Source organism: Doryrhamphus excisus, linkage group LG15, assembly GCF_037039965.1.
Source record: "Doryrhamphus excisus strain RoL-2023G ecotype Guam linkage group LG15, RoL_Dexc_Guam_v1.1, whole genome shotgun sequence".
Taxonomy (NCBI): domain Eukaryota; kingdom Metazoa; phylum Chordata; class Actinopteri; order Syngnathiformes; family Syngnathidae; genus Doryrhamphus; species Doryrhamphus excisus.
In genome coordinates this window covers 17,166,894-17,181,099 of record NC_136371.1, presented here as the reverse complement: position 1 = coordinate 17,181,099, position 14,206 = coordinate 17,166,894, and the positions used below count along the sequence as shown (strand labels likewise).

At 43.6% G+C, this 14,206-nt stretch overlaps 1 protein-coding gene and 1 long non-coding RNA gene across 6 annotated transcripts in view; one reads left to right on the top strand and one right to left on the bottom strand.

Moving 5' to 3' along the window:
* zeb2b (zinc finger E-box binding homeobox 2b) overlaps window positions 1–889 on the bottom strand; it is a 70,038-nt gene extending 69,149 nt beyond the window's left edge. For 2 of the 5 annotated variants that reach the window (XM_058050523.2, XM_058050526.2), the window contains exon 1: window positions 378–888. The gene's annotated coding sequence lies outside the window, so the exon portion shown is untranslated. Of the gene's footprint in view, window positions 1–377 lie in introns of all 5 variants that reach the window. The other 3 variants (XM_058050524.2, XM_058050525.2, XM_058050527.2) reach the window with 3 other exon arrangements.
* Window positions 1–14,206, top strand: part of LOC144901783 (uncharacterized) — a 49,667-nt gene that overhangs the window by 29,447 nt on the left and 6,014 nt on the right. The window lies entirely within an intron of this gene.

The following is a 14,206-nucleotide window of genomic DNA, read 5'->3' as shown; positions in this document are numbered from 1 at the left end:
AAGAAAAAAAGTAAAGTGTAAAAAAAAAAAAAAAGTAGTTGAAAATATCTCCGTGGGAGTAGATAAGTTGTGAATAAGTTTACAAGCGTGGGCACAAAGTGGGCACAAAGTGAGCCCCCTGCACAGTAAAGTGCGCGGATCAGGCGGAGCATGCCTGGTTCTCTCGGAGCAGAGCGGGGCTGCGCGGGGACACACGCCGGCTAAGCAGCGCCTGTCCCCGGGTGCAGTGCAAAGGGGGAGCCACTCCGTTATGTTTTGTTGTTGTTTGTTTTTTTGTTTTTTTTTAAACGTAAGCCATATCCACCTGTGCAGGTGAGTTCCGATACCACCCAAAATGTGGATAAATATTTAGTTTTTTTAAAGTGCATGGCACGTACCTGCTTGCAGCGGCGATGGTCCGATGACACTGCAGAGCGGCGGTGAGCGGATCCCCGGTCCAGCGGTGATAATAAAGCCTTAGAAATAAAGCCTGCTAGTGGTTGGGAGGAGGGAGGGAGCGCGCGTCCTGCTCGGGCAGGTTTACAACTGATGTCTTACACCCACTCCAGGAAACAAACCTGGGTCGGGACTGACGTGTTCCGCCTCTTCTAATGACATTTTTTTTCTTTCCACCTCCTTTTCTTTGCCGTGCGCACGGAGGAGAAGCCCCCTGAAACGCACGCCACCTATCTTCACGGGAGGGGATAATTGAGGGGAGCCAAACGTGAGCATCTTCTGGCTTCAACTTATTATTTTTTTTTTATTTTTTTTTTTTTGAAATTCCTCCCTCCCATCCCAACACTCTGCTGCTTGCTGCCCCCTCCCGCTCCTCTCGCTTTCTCCATCCTTCTCTTTTGTACGTTGAAACCAGAGAGTGTGTGTGTGTGTGTGTGTGTGTGCGGGGGGGTGGGGGTCTTGTAGTGAGTCCACGCCAGCCGCAATCACAATCACGTAAGGATTCTTATTTCTTATTTTTCTTTTTTTTTTTTTAATATAGAAATGCGCATAATGTTCTAGTACTTCATTGACCGCAAACCGCTTAGTAATGTGCGCCAAAAAAAAAAATGTAGTTTTCCGTCAAATGTAAGAAGAGTAAAAGGAGTGCGGTTATTTATTGATTGGAGTGGTTATTTTTGCGCAAATTAAGCAAAACGAAAAGTGTTAACTGTGTAAATGTATTTGTTTTACTGGTGACAAAACTGACTTGATGATAAAAAAAAATTGCTAAATAATGTCATTTTTTTAATTTCATTTTTTTCTTTTTTATGTAATTTCAATTATTCTGTACTCTTTATTTAAAGAAATGTATATTTATGCTACTTGGAGTAAAACCGGAAATAGATTTTTCAAATGAAACCACGAGCACAGAAGACAAAAATACATTATTTTTGTTCAAAAACGACACAAAATGACATAAAGTGACTGCAGAGCTGTACGAGTCCCTGCAGGAATATTATGGGAATAACATGGACATTTTCTTGGCTTTTATTGGAGTGATTCTCGCTTCTGGAGGCCACTTAAGAGGATGAATCCCACATTTATTAAAGACGTCAACTGCCTCTCTCTCCCGTGCGCGTGCACGCAGGGTGCTACCGAGAGAGAGAGAGAGAGAGGGAGGGGGTAAGGAGAGAGAGAAACAGTAGAGCAAGCCCCGCCTACCCGGCGCGTCGATTGGCTATGCAAATAAAGGGTTATTTGGTGTCCCTTCCTTCTGCAGGTCGCCACTGGATGGCTAATTAAATCATCAATCAGCCCCCCCCCTTGCTCGTTTTTACACCCCCTAAAGAAAGACACAGGCAAAAAAAAAAAACACCAAGTGTATTTTTTTTACAGGAAAAATGGATTCCCTGGCATGGACTTCATGTATTATTAGTATTATTCCCAAAATGAGCAGCTGCATGGACTCGGCCAGGTGGAATCGAACACTTGCTGGTAAGTTGGATTCCGTTGCAGTCAACTTTTCTGGAAGTGACAGTGAAAGTGGAGGAACCCGTGACGGGTAATTTGTTTGCATGCCAAAAGGATGCGGTTTACGCGCTCTCACGCACACACTTGAACGCACCGCGGCTGCCGGATCCATTCATCCCGGGGCGGGCATGAAGTGGTACCTCTCCGCCGCCTGCGTGGGGCCGCATATTCACCGTGTAAACGGATTAAGTGTGTATTTGACCTTTAAGGGTGGGGTGGGGGGGTGTTTAATGCGTATATGTTGTTAATTGAGCAGGACGTTACTGGGTTCCTATTATTCTGCATGTGAAAGTTGCTAATAAAAGTGTGATTGCAAGATGAATTGTTTGTCTCTTATTGGCTGTTTAAATAAAACATTGCAGCATGCAATTATTTTTTATTATATTAATCATATATTATTTAAAAAATATTGTTATATTCATGATTTTTTTTTTATATTTTTTTAAATTATTTATAATTTAGCTGGGGTTTTCCATTCACATGTACGTATGTATGCAGGCCCAGATTCTAAGGTCATAAATGCAGAAGTTATTATTCTTGCTGCGTGCTTTGTTTTGTCAAACGCTGCACCGTACTGAGTAACGTCTAAAACGATGAAATGACATGCATACAGTCACGGGGTTGTGTTGTGTCTAAATAAAGACGCTGCAGCAGCCGCAGCCTCAAGATGGCGCGGCGTGCATCTCAGCCGATTATTGGCCTCATTCAGAAATGTGGGAATCTCGAATTAGCGATCGTAGGAACACATAACAGATTGGATGTTATGGTCACCCGAAACTCCAGGCCGCGTTAACAGGCAATTGAACACACCGCCGTGAGGCTCCAGCATCCCGCAATCTCCTCTCCTCCCTGAGCTTGCTCGCCGCATCTCTTACATCAAACCGCCGCAGAAGCTGACGGACAATTAAAGAGCGTGAGGCGACGCCGGCGGCGAGTAACACGTAAGGACTCCTCCGACATGTAAAATAAAGAGTTTGTTTTTTGATCTCTCTCTTGCTCCGACAAGAAGAAGAACAAGCTCGCTTTGGCACAAACAAATGTTTGCACTGAGAAGTATTGATTTTGCATCTGACTCTCACACACACACACACACACACACACACCGATATATAAAATCCTGCATGTGTGCACATAAACAATTAAACAGGAGTGTTCACACTGCAGGCCTTCAGGTGGATGCTCAGGTACACTTATCCGCGACAGTGACGGGACAAAGAGACGACGCCTAACAAATAAAAGGATGCCCGAATCCCACAAGGAAACTTTTTACCCGCAAAGAAAGAATAGAAAAAAAAAAGCACAACTTTATCGCTCGCCCAAATGAATAATTGACAGTGTCTCCGCTGAATAATTTATCAAACATTTGAATAATTGTTGTAGCTCTCATCTCAACATTCATTAGCATATTGCCGTGCTCTTAATACGAGTGCACATCCTCTCAGGACACAAAGACGCCACGAAGAGAGCCAGTGTGCATTTGCGAGAACCTTGTCCCACATTTCCACTCGGCGGCCTCAAAAAACACGTTTGGCGGAGATAAGACGATAAGGAGCAGGCCCGGGCTTCCAAATATAACACAGAGTGAGACCTCAGATATTCAGCGGTAGCTTTTGACTTTGATATCACTCAGTGGCGTACCTGTCGACGTTTGGAATTTCACGGGAATATAAAGGAACATCCCTTGCAGTTCGCCGGGCCTGTCACAGGCCGAGTGGACCGGAAGCTGTGCTGTTCTGGCTGCCAGATTCAAAGAAAACAGGAAAGAGAGGATGCCAGGAAAGAAGGGAAAATGAGGATAAGCGGTATAGAAGATGGATGGATAGACGGACGGATGGATTTGAGTCATCTCGGGCCTAACCGATGACTCGATTCATTTATGAAAACACAAGGTTCAGATTCATCGACCGCAAGAAAAAGCCCTGATTGTTTGCATACAGCACTGGTTCTTGACTGGTTTGGCTGCGGGATTGGCCAACAAGCCTAGACCCAAACTACTGAAATATTTCAGCCCACATCTTCCATTTAAAAGGGACTCTGCATCAGTTACGTATGTGGCTGCCGGAATGTAACAAGTGTAAGCACAGACAAGAACATGAGGGGCATTCACGGATATTATATTGTTAGGGTTTTTTGGGGGGCCCAGGCAGGGTTAGGGTTAGTACAGCCTAACCCCAGGGTTCGAAATACCAACCCTTAACCCAAACACTGGGGTTAGAACATCCTAACCCTAGGTTTCGAAATCCCAACCCTTAACCTAAACACTAGGGTTAGAACATCTGAACCCTAAGGTTCGAAATCCCAACCCTTAACCCAAACACTAGGGTTAGAACATCCTAACCCTGGGGTTCGAAATCCAAACACTAGGGTTAGAACATCCGAACCCTAGGCTTTGAAATCCCAACCCTTAACCCAAACACTAGGGTTAGAACATCCCAACCCTAGGGTTCGAAATCCCAACTCTTAACCCAAACACTAGGGTTAGACCATCCGAACCCTAGGCTTTGAATTCCCAACCCTTAACCCAAACGCAAGGGTTAGAACGTCCCAACCATAGGGTACGAAACCCCAACCCTTAACCCAAACGCAAGGGTTAGAATATCCTAATGCTAGGGTTCGAAATCCCAACCCTTAACCCAAACACTAGGGTTAGAAGATCCTAACCCTGGGCTTTGAAATCCCAACCCTTAACCCAAATGCTAGGGTTAGAACATCCTAACCCTAGGGTTCGAAATCCTAACCCTTAACCCAAACACCATGGTTAGAAGATCCTAACCCAAGGGTTCGAAATCCCAACACTTAACCCAAACACCAGGGTTAGACGATCCTAACCCTAGGGTTCGAAATCCCAACCCTTAACCCAAACACCAGGGTTAGAACATCCGAATCCTAGGGTACGAAATCCCAACCCTTAACCCAAAACACTAGGGTTAGAACCTCCTAACCCAAGGGTTCGAAATCTCAACCCTTAACCCAAACACTAGGGTTCAAAATGCCAACCCTTAACTCAAACATTAGGGTTAGAAGATCCTATCCTAGGGTTCGAAATGCCAACCCTTAACGCAAACACTAGGGTTAGAACATCGTAACCCTGGGCTTTGAAATCCCAACCCTTAACCCAAACACTAGGGTTAGAACCTCCTAAGGGTTCGAACCCTAAGCGCAAGGGTTTGAAATCTCAACCTTTACCCAAACACAAGGGTTCGAAGCCCCTAACCCTACCCTTAACCATAGACCCAGGGTTAGAAACCCATATCCCTTCGTATGTGAACGGTCAGAGAAAACGTAGACAAGCTGGAGCTTATCCCAGTCATCAGTGACCCAAAAGGCAAACCATACCTCGGACTGGTCGCCAGTCAAGCCCACTTCTAAGAGACTCGCTGTGCCGTGTGTATGACTATGCAGTAGCAGAGACCTCGACTATATATCAATATGGAAATTACTGATGGATTGCTTATTGCAGAACGATGCTTAACATTTTGTTTTTAATTCACAAGCAGAGAGTAGCAGAGCAAAGTTCAGTCAGCAAGCAAGTTTGTGTGTGTGTGTGTGTGTGTGTGTGGCGAGCAGCCCGCTAACTACGAACTAAACAAGCAGCAGACAAACGTCTTTTCATGAACTCTGCGACTTTGAACTTGTGGCCTCTCTGACGAGCCTCCAGAGTTTTGTGCATTCAGATGTTAGATTTCTTTTTCTTTCTTCTTACTATTTTTCTGCAGCGCTTCACTTGTCTCATCTGCAGCTAAAGTTTCCGACTCGGGGAAAGTCACGGTCGACTGACTGGTTGCTGGTTTGTTATCCTGACACTTAAAGGATTTGGGGGAATGTTGATAGGGGGGCGGGTTGACCACTTCCCGCTGAGTGAAGCTATTGCTCTCGGGGCGGCAAACAAGGCCGTGCGCTTGACAGAGGTGAGCCGATGACACGTCTTTTGATGGCGGCGCTTGTTGTCAAAGGCTGCTCCGGCTGAAGAGATTGTTGGCCACCATTGACTGTAACAATTAGGGCGCCCATCAGCGTCCCAAGTGGCGCTCTTAAAGCTAATTTACATGTCACTGCGTGTAAAAAAAAAAAACAAGAAAAATATCCTGCTCAATCCCTCCAACCTTTGCGACTGTCTCCAATCCATCCCAGCTCTCCTTGTAAACTGTCATTTGTACACCGCTCAGGGGAACCTGGCCGACGAGCGGCAGCTGCCATTTCCATGTGAAAAGAGGCAATCACCAGGGCACCGCTGAGCCTATTGTTGACGGTGAAGTTGGGGGCGGGAGGGGGGGGCACCGTAGCAATTTACAGGCAGGGAAGTTAACCTTCTGGCGAGGTGCGTTATACACCCATTAGGCACGTAGTACGTCTTCTGCTGTTTTCTGATGCTCTGGTCTTTTGCCAAGCACATTATTAAGCGGGTTTGACACCATACAGTTCAGTTTATTTGGTTGTTTCTGTTGTCCGAAACTGGGAAGAGATAAAAAAAATTACTTTTACCGTTGGGGTACCAAACCTCGGTGGGGGGTGGTGGTACAAATACGCTATAGTCTCCTGACTGGTAGAAAGACAATAATCCCTTTTGTGAAAGTAAGACGACCGTCCATACGAATACAGACAACGCAGAAACTGGGTTTTAAGGTCCGACTCAAACCCAATGATATCACTTCGGACACCCAAAAATGTCAACACAAAACTAAATACGATGACAATCTGGAGTCAGGTTAAGACTTTGTTGAGGATGACAATCATGTAGTTGAGTTTCCCTAAGACAAATTCTTAGCAACTGTCTGAGTGGTTGGTCTCAGACCATCTTGGAAGTGAACCTGCTGGATGTGGAGTTCCTGGGCCGGTTTTGATACACATGATCTGCAATTGTGAGGCCGGTTGAATGTACTGCCATATTCTCTAAAATGTCTTTGGAGATTTGGCTTATGGTGGAGAAATGAAACAGATCAGGTTGGCATTCCCGTGCCAATTGCACGCTCCTATCTGTGGAATTTTGCTGTGAGACAAAAATACACATTTCAGTTTGGCCTTTTATTGTGGCCAGTCTAAGGTACACCTGTGCACTAATCATGATGTCAGATCAGCATGATGATGATGTGGCACACCAGTGAGGTGGGATGGATTACCTCAGAAGTGCTCACTATCACATTTTTGAAAAATGAAATTTTTGAAAGAAATGCTAATAAAAAAGCATGCAAACAACTGTATATTTATTTTTATTTTTTGTATTTTTGGGTGGGTAACTCAAAAATCTTAATGACATAATATGTTATTATATTGGTGAACAGATGCATCATAATCAGGCTTCTGATATGATCAGTTAATATGTTCTTATATGGACCAGATAAGGCAAGGAAATGTGCATTTTTGGAAATATCTGCGTCGATGTGGCCATAACCGAAGAAAGACACCATTTTTTAATCTTTCTTCATCACTTTCTTGTTGAGTTGTCGCGCTGCTATGATGTGACTTTTTTTTTTTTTTGACTGACGCTGACACAGCTCTCATCCCGCCTACACGCCACACGGCGCAAACACAAGCCAGATGTTCCAAAGCATACTGTGGCAAGCTGTGGAAAAGCGGCTTCCTTGGGAGTTGGGATCAGGTAGCTCAACAGTCTTGATCAAAATGTTAGTGTTGAGTCTTAAGGCAGTTCTTAGTGGAGCACCAAACATTGAAAGGCGGAATTCTCTGACAAGGTGAGCCCACCTGAGCACAATGGATGGGAGGGGCGCCACGATGAGCCTTCCGTGGAACAATGGAGCTTCAGGTTGTGCAGGGGCGTCAAACGGCATTTGAGATTTTGGTGATGAAGAATGAGTTTGGTTTCTGAAAACAATATGTGTTCAAAAGAGTAATACATTTGCATTACAAAAATACACATCAGGGGATGTCGTCGATTGTCGCCAGCTTGAAAAGCCCTTTGAAATTATTTTCTGATCGAGGGTTATGTAAATAAACTTGACTTGACTCGACTTGATTTGACTTGATTTGGCTTGACTTTGCTTGACTTCACTTGACTTGACTTGAGTTGAGTTGACTTGACACTGACTTGAGTTGACTTGACACTGACTTTACACTGACTTGAGTTGACTTGACACTGACTTGGCTTGACATGACTTGACACTGACTTGGCTTGACATGACTTGACATCGACTTGATTTGACTTAACTTGACTTGATTTGGCTTGACTTTGCTTGACTTGAGTTGACTTGGCTTGACTTGACTTGAGTTGACTTGACACTTACTTGGCTTGACTTGATTTGACACTGACTTGATTTGGCTTGACTTTGCTTGACTTCACTTGACTTGACTTTGCTTGACTTGACTTGACTTCGCTTGACTTCACTTGAGTTGACTTAACTTCACTTGAGTTGACTTGACACTGACTTGGCTTGACTTGACTTGACACTGACTTGATTTGATTTGACTTGGCTTGACTTCGCTTGACTTCATTTGACTTGACTTCGCTTGACTTGACTTCACTTGACTTCACTTGACTTGAGTTGACTTGACACTGACTTGGCTTGACTTGACTTGACACAGACTTGATTTGATTTGGCTTGATTTGGCTTGACTTCGCTTGACTTCACTTGACTTGACTTTGCTTGACTTGACTTGACTTGACACTGACTTGAGTTGACTTGACACTGACTAGGCTTGACTTGACAATGACTTGATTTGACTTGACACTGAATTGACTTGACTTGACTTGACACAGACTTGACTTGACTTGACTTGACCTGACTTGACTTGATTTGACTTGACACAGACTTGACTTGACCTGACTTGACTCGACCCCCCCCAAAGTGCAGTTTTCCTTTAATTGCAATAAACTGCTTCCTTTTTTGTTCGACTTGGAACCTCCTTAAGGTCCAACAGCGCAAAATGTAAAATGTTCAGCTGATTTTTTTTCAGCGTATGTGACAAAGCAGAATGTTTTTTTGAATAAGAATCAGGCGGGGTGAACCTAAAGTGCGATATGCACATGCATGTTTACAAATTGCTCATGTGAAGGTGTGCAACACACACGTACGCTTTGTGTAAATATGAGGAAAAAGTGTGAAACAAGCTCGACAGCTGGCTCAAGTTTCTCTTGTTCTGAGGGGCTGTTTGTGACAGGTGCAGTGTGTGTGTGTGTGTGAAAGGAGCCCCCCCGGCCCCTCCCTATTTTATCCACGCTACACACACACACACACACATGGACACACACCGGCTGTCCTTTCAAAGGGAACACAGAGTGTATGGAGAAACAGCAGGCTGATGGGATAATGCCCATCATCTGTTGCGCTGTGTCGTTTGTGTAACCTGTGTCGGTAACGGGCGTGTACGCACACACACCTTTTGGCTGCACGGATTGGGCTCATCCTGCATGTGAATACGCGTGTGTGTAAAGGTGGCTTTACTCGAGCATGCAAAGAGGTTCACAATAATCATTTGAATACACCCCTTGTGATGCGAATGACCTAATCCAGATTTGCCGCTCATTATATTCCATTCTGCCGAAAACATACAACACATATAATCTCGATAATTCTTAATCTCGATAATTCCGCTGTAAGCGTTAAGAATGCTGCTTGTGATCCTTCTCGACGCCACACATTTTGTACGCATTTTCCATATACCGGGCATATTTTCCAACATTTTGGTGTGGCAAACGTCAGTGTGAATGTAGGTTACTAATCAGAGTTTTTAATTAATTGTGTAGCATGAGACAGGCCGGATTAGCGCGTGGACAGGTGGGCAGATTTAAACCTCCCCTCTTGGACACATGTTGGGACTATGAGCCGTCATCCCGAACAAAGAGGCTTTTTTCCATGGATACACTCCAAATGTGTGTGTGCGTGTGTTTTCCCACAATAAAAATTTCAACGGTCCATGAAGAATCATTTTCATCATATTTCTGTTAACATGGCGAGGCTGGGTTGAAACTAAAACCGTGTTTTTTTTCCTTTCACGTCGTGGTTGCACTCGTCTTGAAACGTCACACAAAGTCCCGCTAACACGAGCCGTGGCGAGCACGGCGCCATTATTGATTAACGATAAACCGATGCGACTGGATATTTGACAAGTCAAGAGGTACGGCTGCACCGGTAGAAGCCTCCTGGATCGATAAGAATCCATAAACCATAAATCCTTAGATTTAGATTCCAAAGACATGCACCGGGGATCCCAAGACTAGCAACAGGTTGAAAACTAGAATGAGTGTCCATTGCAGTGATGTAAGATCCTGGACTTCGTTTTTCAGGTAGAAGATTAAATTAACTCGAGGTTGTGTACAAATCCAACAGACAAATAAAGTTGTGTGAAAAAGTGTTTTCTCAGTTCCTGATTTTGAGGAATTTTGGACCACTCATCTTTGCCGAATTTTGAATTAAAAGCTATTTTAATACCAGTTCAACCTGGATTAACTGGATATTACCTGGTGTAATATGGCGACAGGAATGCGCTCACTCCTTTGACTTACAAGGCAGCAGCTGTACCATTACACCACACCTTTTTCGACCACTCATCTTTGCAGAATTGTTGTCATTCAGCTAAATTTGGAGGCTTTTCCAATATGAAGCGCATTTTTAAGGACTTTGACGAGGCCACTCCAAAGTCTTCATTTTGTTTTTCTTCAGCCAAAAAAAACCAAAAACCCACAAAAAAAACAGAATGGCCGGGATGAAAACAGGATGGTTGTTCACACTGAATTAAAAGCTATTTTAATACCAGTTCAACCTGGATTAACTGGATATTACCTGGTGTAATATGACGACAGAAATGAGCTCACTCCTTTGACTTGCAAGGCAGCAGCTGTACCATTACACCACACCTTTTTCGACCACTCATCTTTGCAGAATTGTTGACATTCAGCTACATTGGAGGCTTTTCCAATATGAAGCGCCTTTTTAAGGTCGTGCCACAGCACCTCCATAGGATTCAGGTCAGGACTTTGACAGGGCTACTCCAAAGTCTTGAATTTGTTTTTCTTCAGCCAAAAAAAAAAACACTCAAAAAAAACAGAATGGCCGGGATGAAAACAGGATGGTTGTTCAAACCGCATTAAAAGCTATTTTAATGCCAGTTCAACCTGGATTAACTGGATATTACCTGGTGTAATATGACTACAAGGCAGCAGCTGTACCATTACACCACATCTCAAGCTGACTTGTTGCTCTTTGCTTCAAAACAGTAGAGGTGGAATTTTGGACCACTCATCTTTGCAGAATTGTTGTCATTCAGCTACATTGGAGGCTTTTCCGATATGAAGCCCCTTTTTAAGGTCATGCCACAGCATCTCCATGGGACTTCAGGTCAGGAGGCCACTCCAAAGTCTTCATTTTGTTTTTCTTCAGCCAAAAAAAACCACAAAAAAACAGAATGTCCGGGATGAAAACAGTCCTGGGAAAACAGAACGGTTGTTCACACTGCATTAAAAGCTATTTTAATACCAGTTCAACCTGGATTATCTATTGTAATATGACTACAGAAGGTCTGAAATGAGCTCACCCCGTTGCCTTACAAGGCAGCAGCTGTACCTTTACACCTCTTTCTCTCTCCTGCCCGCAAGCTGACTTGTTGCTCTTTGCTTCAAAACAGTAGAGGTGGAATTTTGGACCACTCATCTTTGCAGAATTGTTGTCATTCAGCTTCATTGGAGGCTTTTCGATATGAAGCACCTTTTTAAGGACTTTAACGAGGCCAATCCAAAGTCTTCATTTTGATTTTCTTCAACCAAAAAAAAAAAACACACACAAAAAAAAACAGAATGTCTGGGATGAAAACAGTCCTGGAAAAACAGAACGGTTGTTCACACTGCATTACCTGGATTACCTATTGTAAAATGACTACAGAATGTCTGAAATGAGCTCACCCCTTTGCCTTACAAGGCAGCAGCTGTACCATTACACCCTGCTTCAAAACAGTGATGGTGCATCTTCATTGCTCTGAATGCGGGCCCCATGGATTGGGGACTGGGGCCCTAACACCTACAGCAACTGTTCTAAGTAGTTTAATAAACAAAAGACAGAAGCAACAGAAGCAACTGAAATTGATCACTTTTGAAACACCAATTGGACCGCAATGGTCATGAAGCACACCCACAAAAACACCCAGTTTAAACTGCTGTTTTGAATGCTATAACAAGACGTTTGTTTTGAGCAACAAAGGATTAGCCCTGCGTGTTGTGCTTTGTTTTTGTTTTTTGCGGCTTCTTTGGCAGCAAAGAAACAAAGAAAGAAACAAAACAAAGATCTCGATTTGAGCCACAACTGTTTGTCCATTGTATTTTTGCACTTCGCTCTCTATTCGCTCTCATTACGAGCAGCCTCCAACGTCACAGCAACATTGTCCTTCATGCACACAGGGCGCCATACAGGCTATTAGTGCCTCCCGACACTTTCACAGTTTGATCTCCAGTTAGAGGTATAATGGCGCCGTGCGGCCCAACTGCTCGCCACCACCCCATGCTGTCTGAGCGGCGGACGACACAACGCCACTCAGAGTGCCGCAGGAGGCAATCTGCTGTCCATATTCCATACTATTTTGACCCCGGCGGACATGTCACATTCAACCGGACCCAATTAGGTGAAAGTTTTCAAAGACTTTGCAGTAGCAGCCAAACTAGTCAGCAAAAGTCTAACCTGCGAGTGTGGGCTGAAAAGTTAATAGGCTGACTAAGAAGGAGGTGGGCCAATGGAAATGTACAGTAAAGTCTCGTTATATCGATATTGGTTAAAACGAATTACTACTTATTACGATACTATTTTCATTTCCCGGCAAATTTCTAGTCTTTTATGATATAATTAGCTCTGTTAGTACGATACCTGGTTATTATGATAATCCGGTTACTACGATGCCCTTTTCATCTCCCGCCAGCCAATTTGGTCTGCTTATATCGATACAAAAGCAGCTTAAATCAATCTTTGCTTAAGGATTTCAATACCAAAAAAGAACATGGCGAACGGCTGCTTCCAGTCAACTTTATTTTTCACACTTCCACCACCAGAGTGCAGCACACACAGCGGAAAACACCCGTCCCTCGCGCCTACCCCTCCGGGTGACAACACCTAGTTCCGGGGTGAATTATGTTCCGGGCTGAATTATGTCCCGGTAACCGGTAATCACTACAGCGTAAGTTTATTTTTATTTACTGTAGTACAAAATGTATTGTAGTACAAAAGCATGCTAGATACGCAATCCATGAACTCAAGGAGAAAATTACATGCCATATCAAAGATCCGCCCACTTTTAATGCAGTTCGGCGCAGGATCGGATATATGGATAGTCCGGTTATATGGGTATTTTTTCCGACTCCCGAGAATATCGATATAACGAGACTTTACTGTATATGCATTAAAGGGTCCCTGACATGACTGACCGACTTTAATTAAATATGTTGTATATTGCCTGTAATTGCATTGGACATTGTTGGAATTTTGTAAGGAACCCAAAAATGACATTTATAGTTGATGGTGCCCGTCATGATAAACTAGCACACAGCTTAGCCGTTTTTCCGCAAATGACGTATATCGTCAAATTGGTTCATTATATTTTTTCATCAAAATAGTAGTCATGCTAAAATGTCGCGTTGCTGCTGGATGTTCATAGAATGTTTTCCAAATGAGGAAGGTTTAAGACAACAATGGATGAAGTAAGTGCAGAGAATGAGAGAAAGATGGATTTCCAACTCAAGTTTTGTTCTTTGTAGCGAAAATTTTCCTGATGGAACACCTTCAAAAGAAGCACTTAGCTTGAAAGAAACGCATTTAGAAAAAGATGCTATCCTCCAGTACACGGAAAAAAAAGACCTCTACGTCAAAGTTGGCACAAGAGTTGATATAATGTCTTCTAAACACTATTCCATGATAGCGACAACGCTGCAAAGCATTATACATGTTATATAAACATCTTTTCACAGGCATATGCTTATCAAAAATGTGCATAATAAGGAGTTAGCAACCAACTTTAGCTTTTTGAACCGTGCAGAAGTGAGGTAGAGAACCTTCACAATGACATCAACCGCGTTCACCGGATGGTGATGATAGCTAACTCTGTAGGCATCTTCCAGGTAGAGAAGATTCTGCTCTGTGGGTGCTTCTGTGTTCCACCAATGTTCTTGCGCACAAATCTCTGGCTTTTTGAAGTGGTTGGTGACTTGAGATTTATTCCGGACTTGGCACCACCCAAAAAAAAAAACACTTGTCTGTATATTGTAAGACTGGTAAGGAGGTCATGTCTGCTCAACCACCGGATCATGGTCTTGAACCTTTCAGCCCACCTT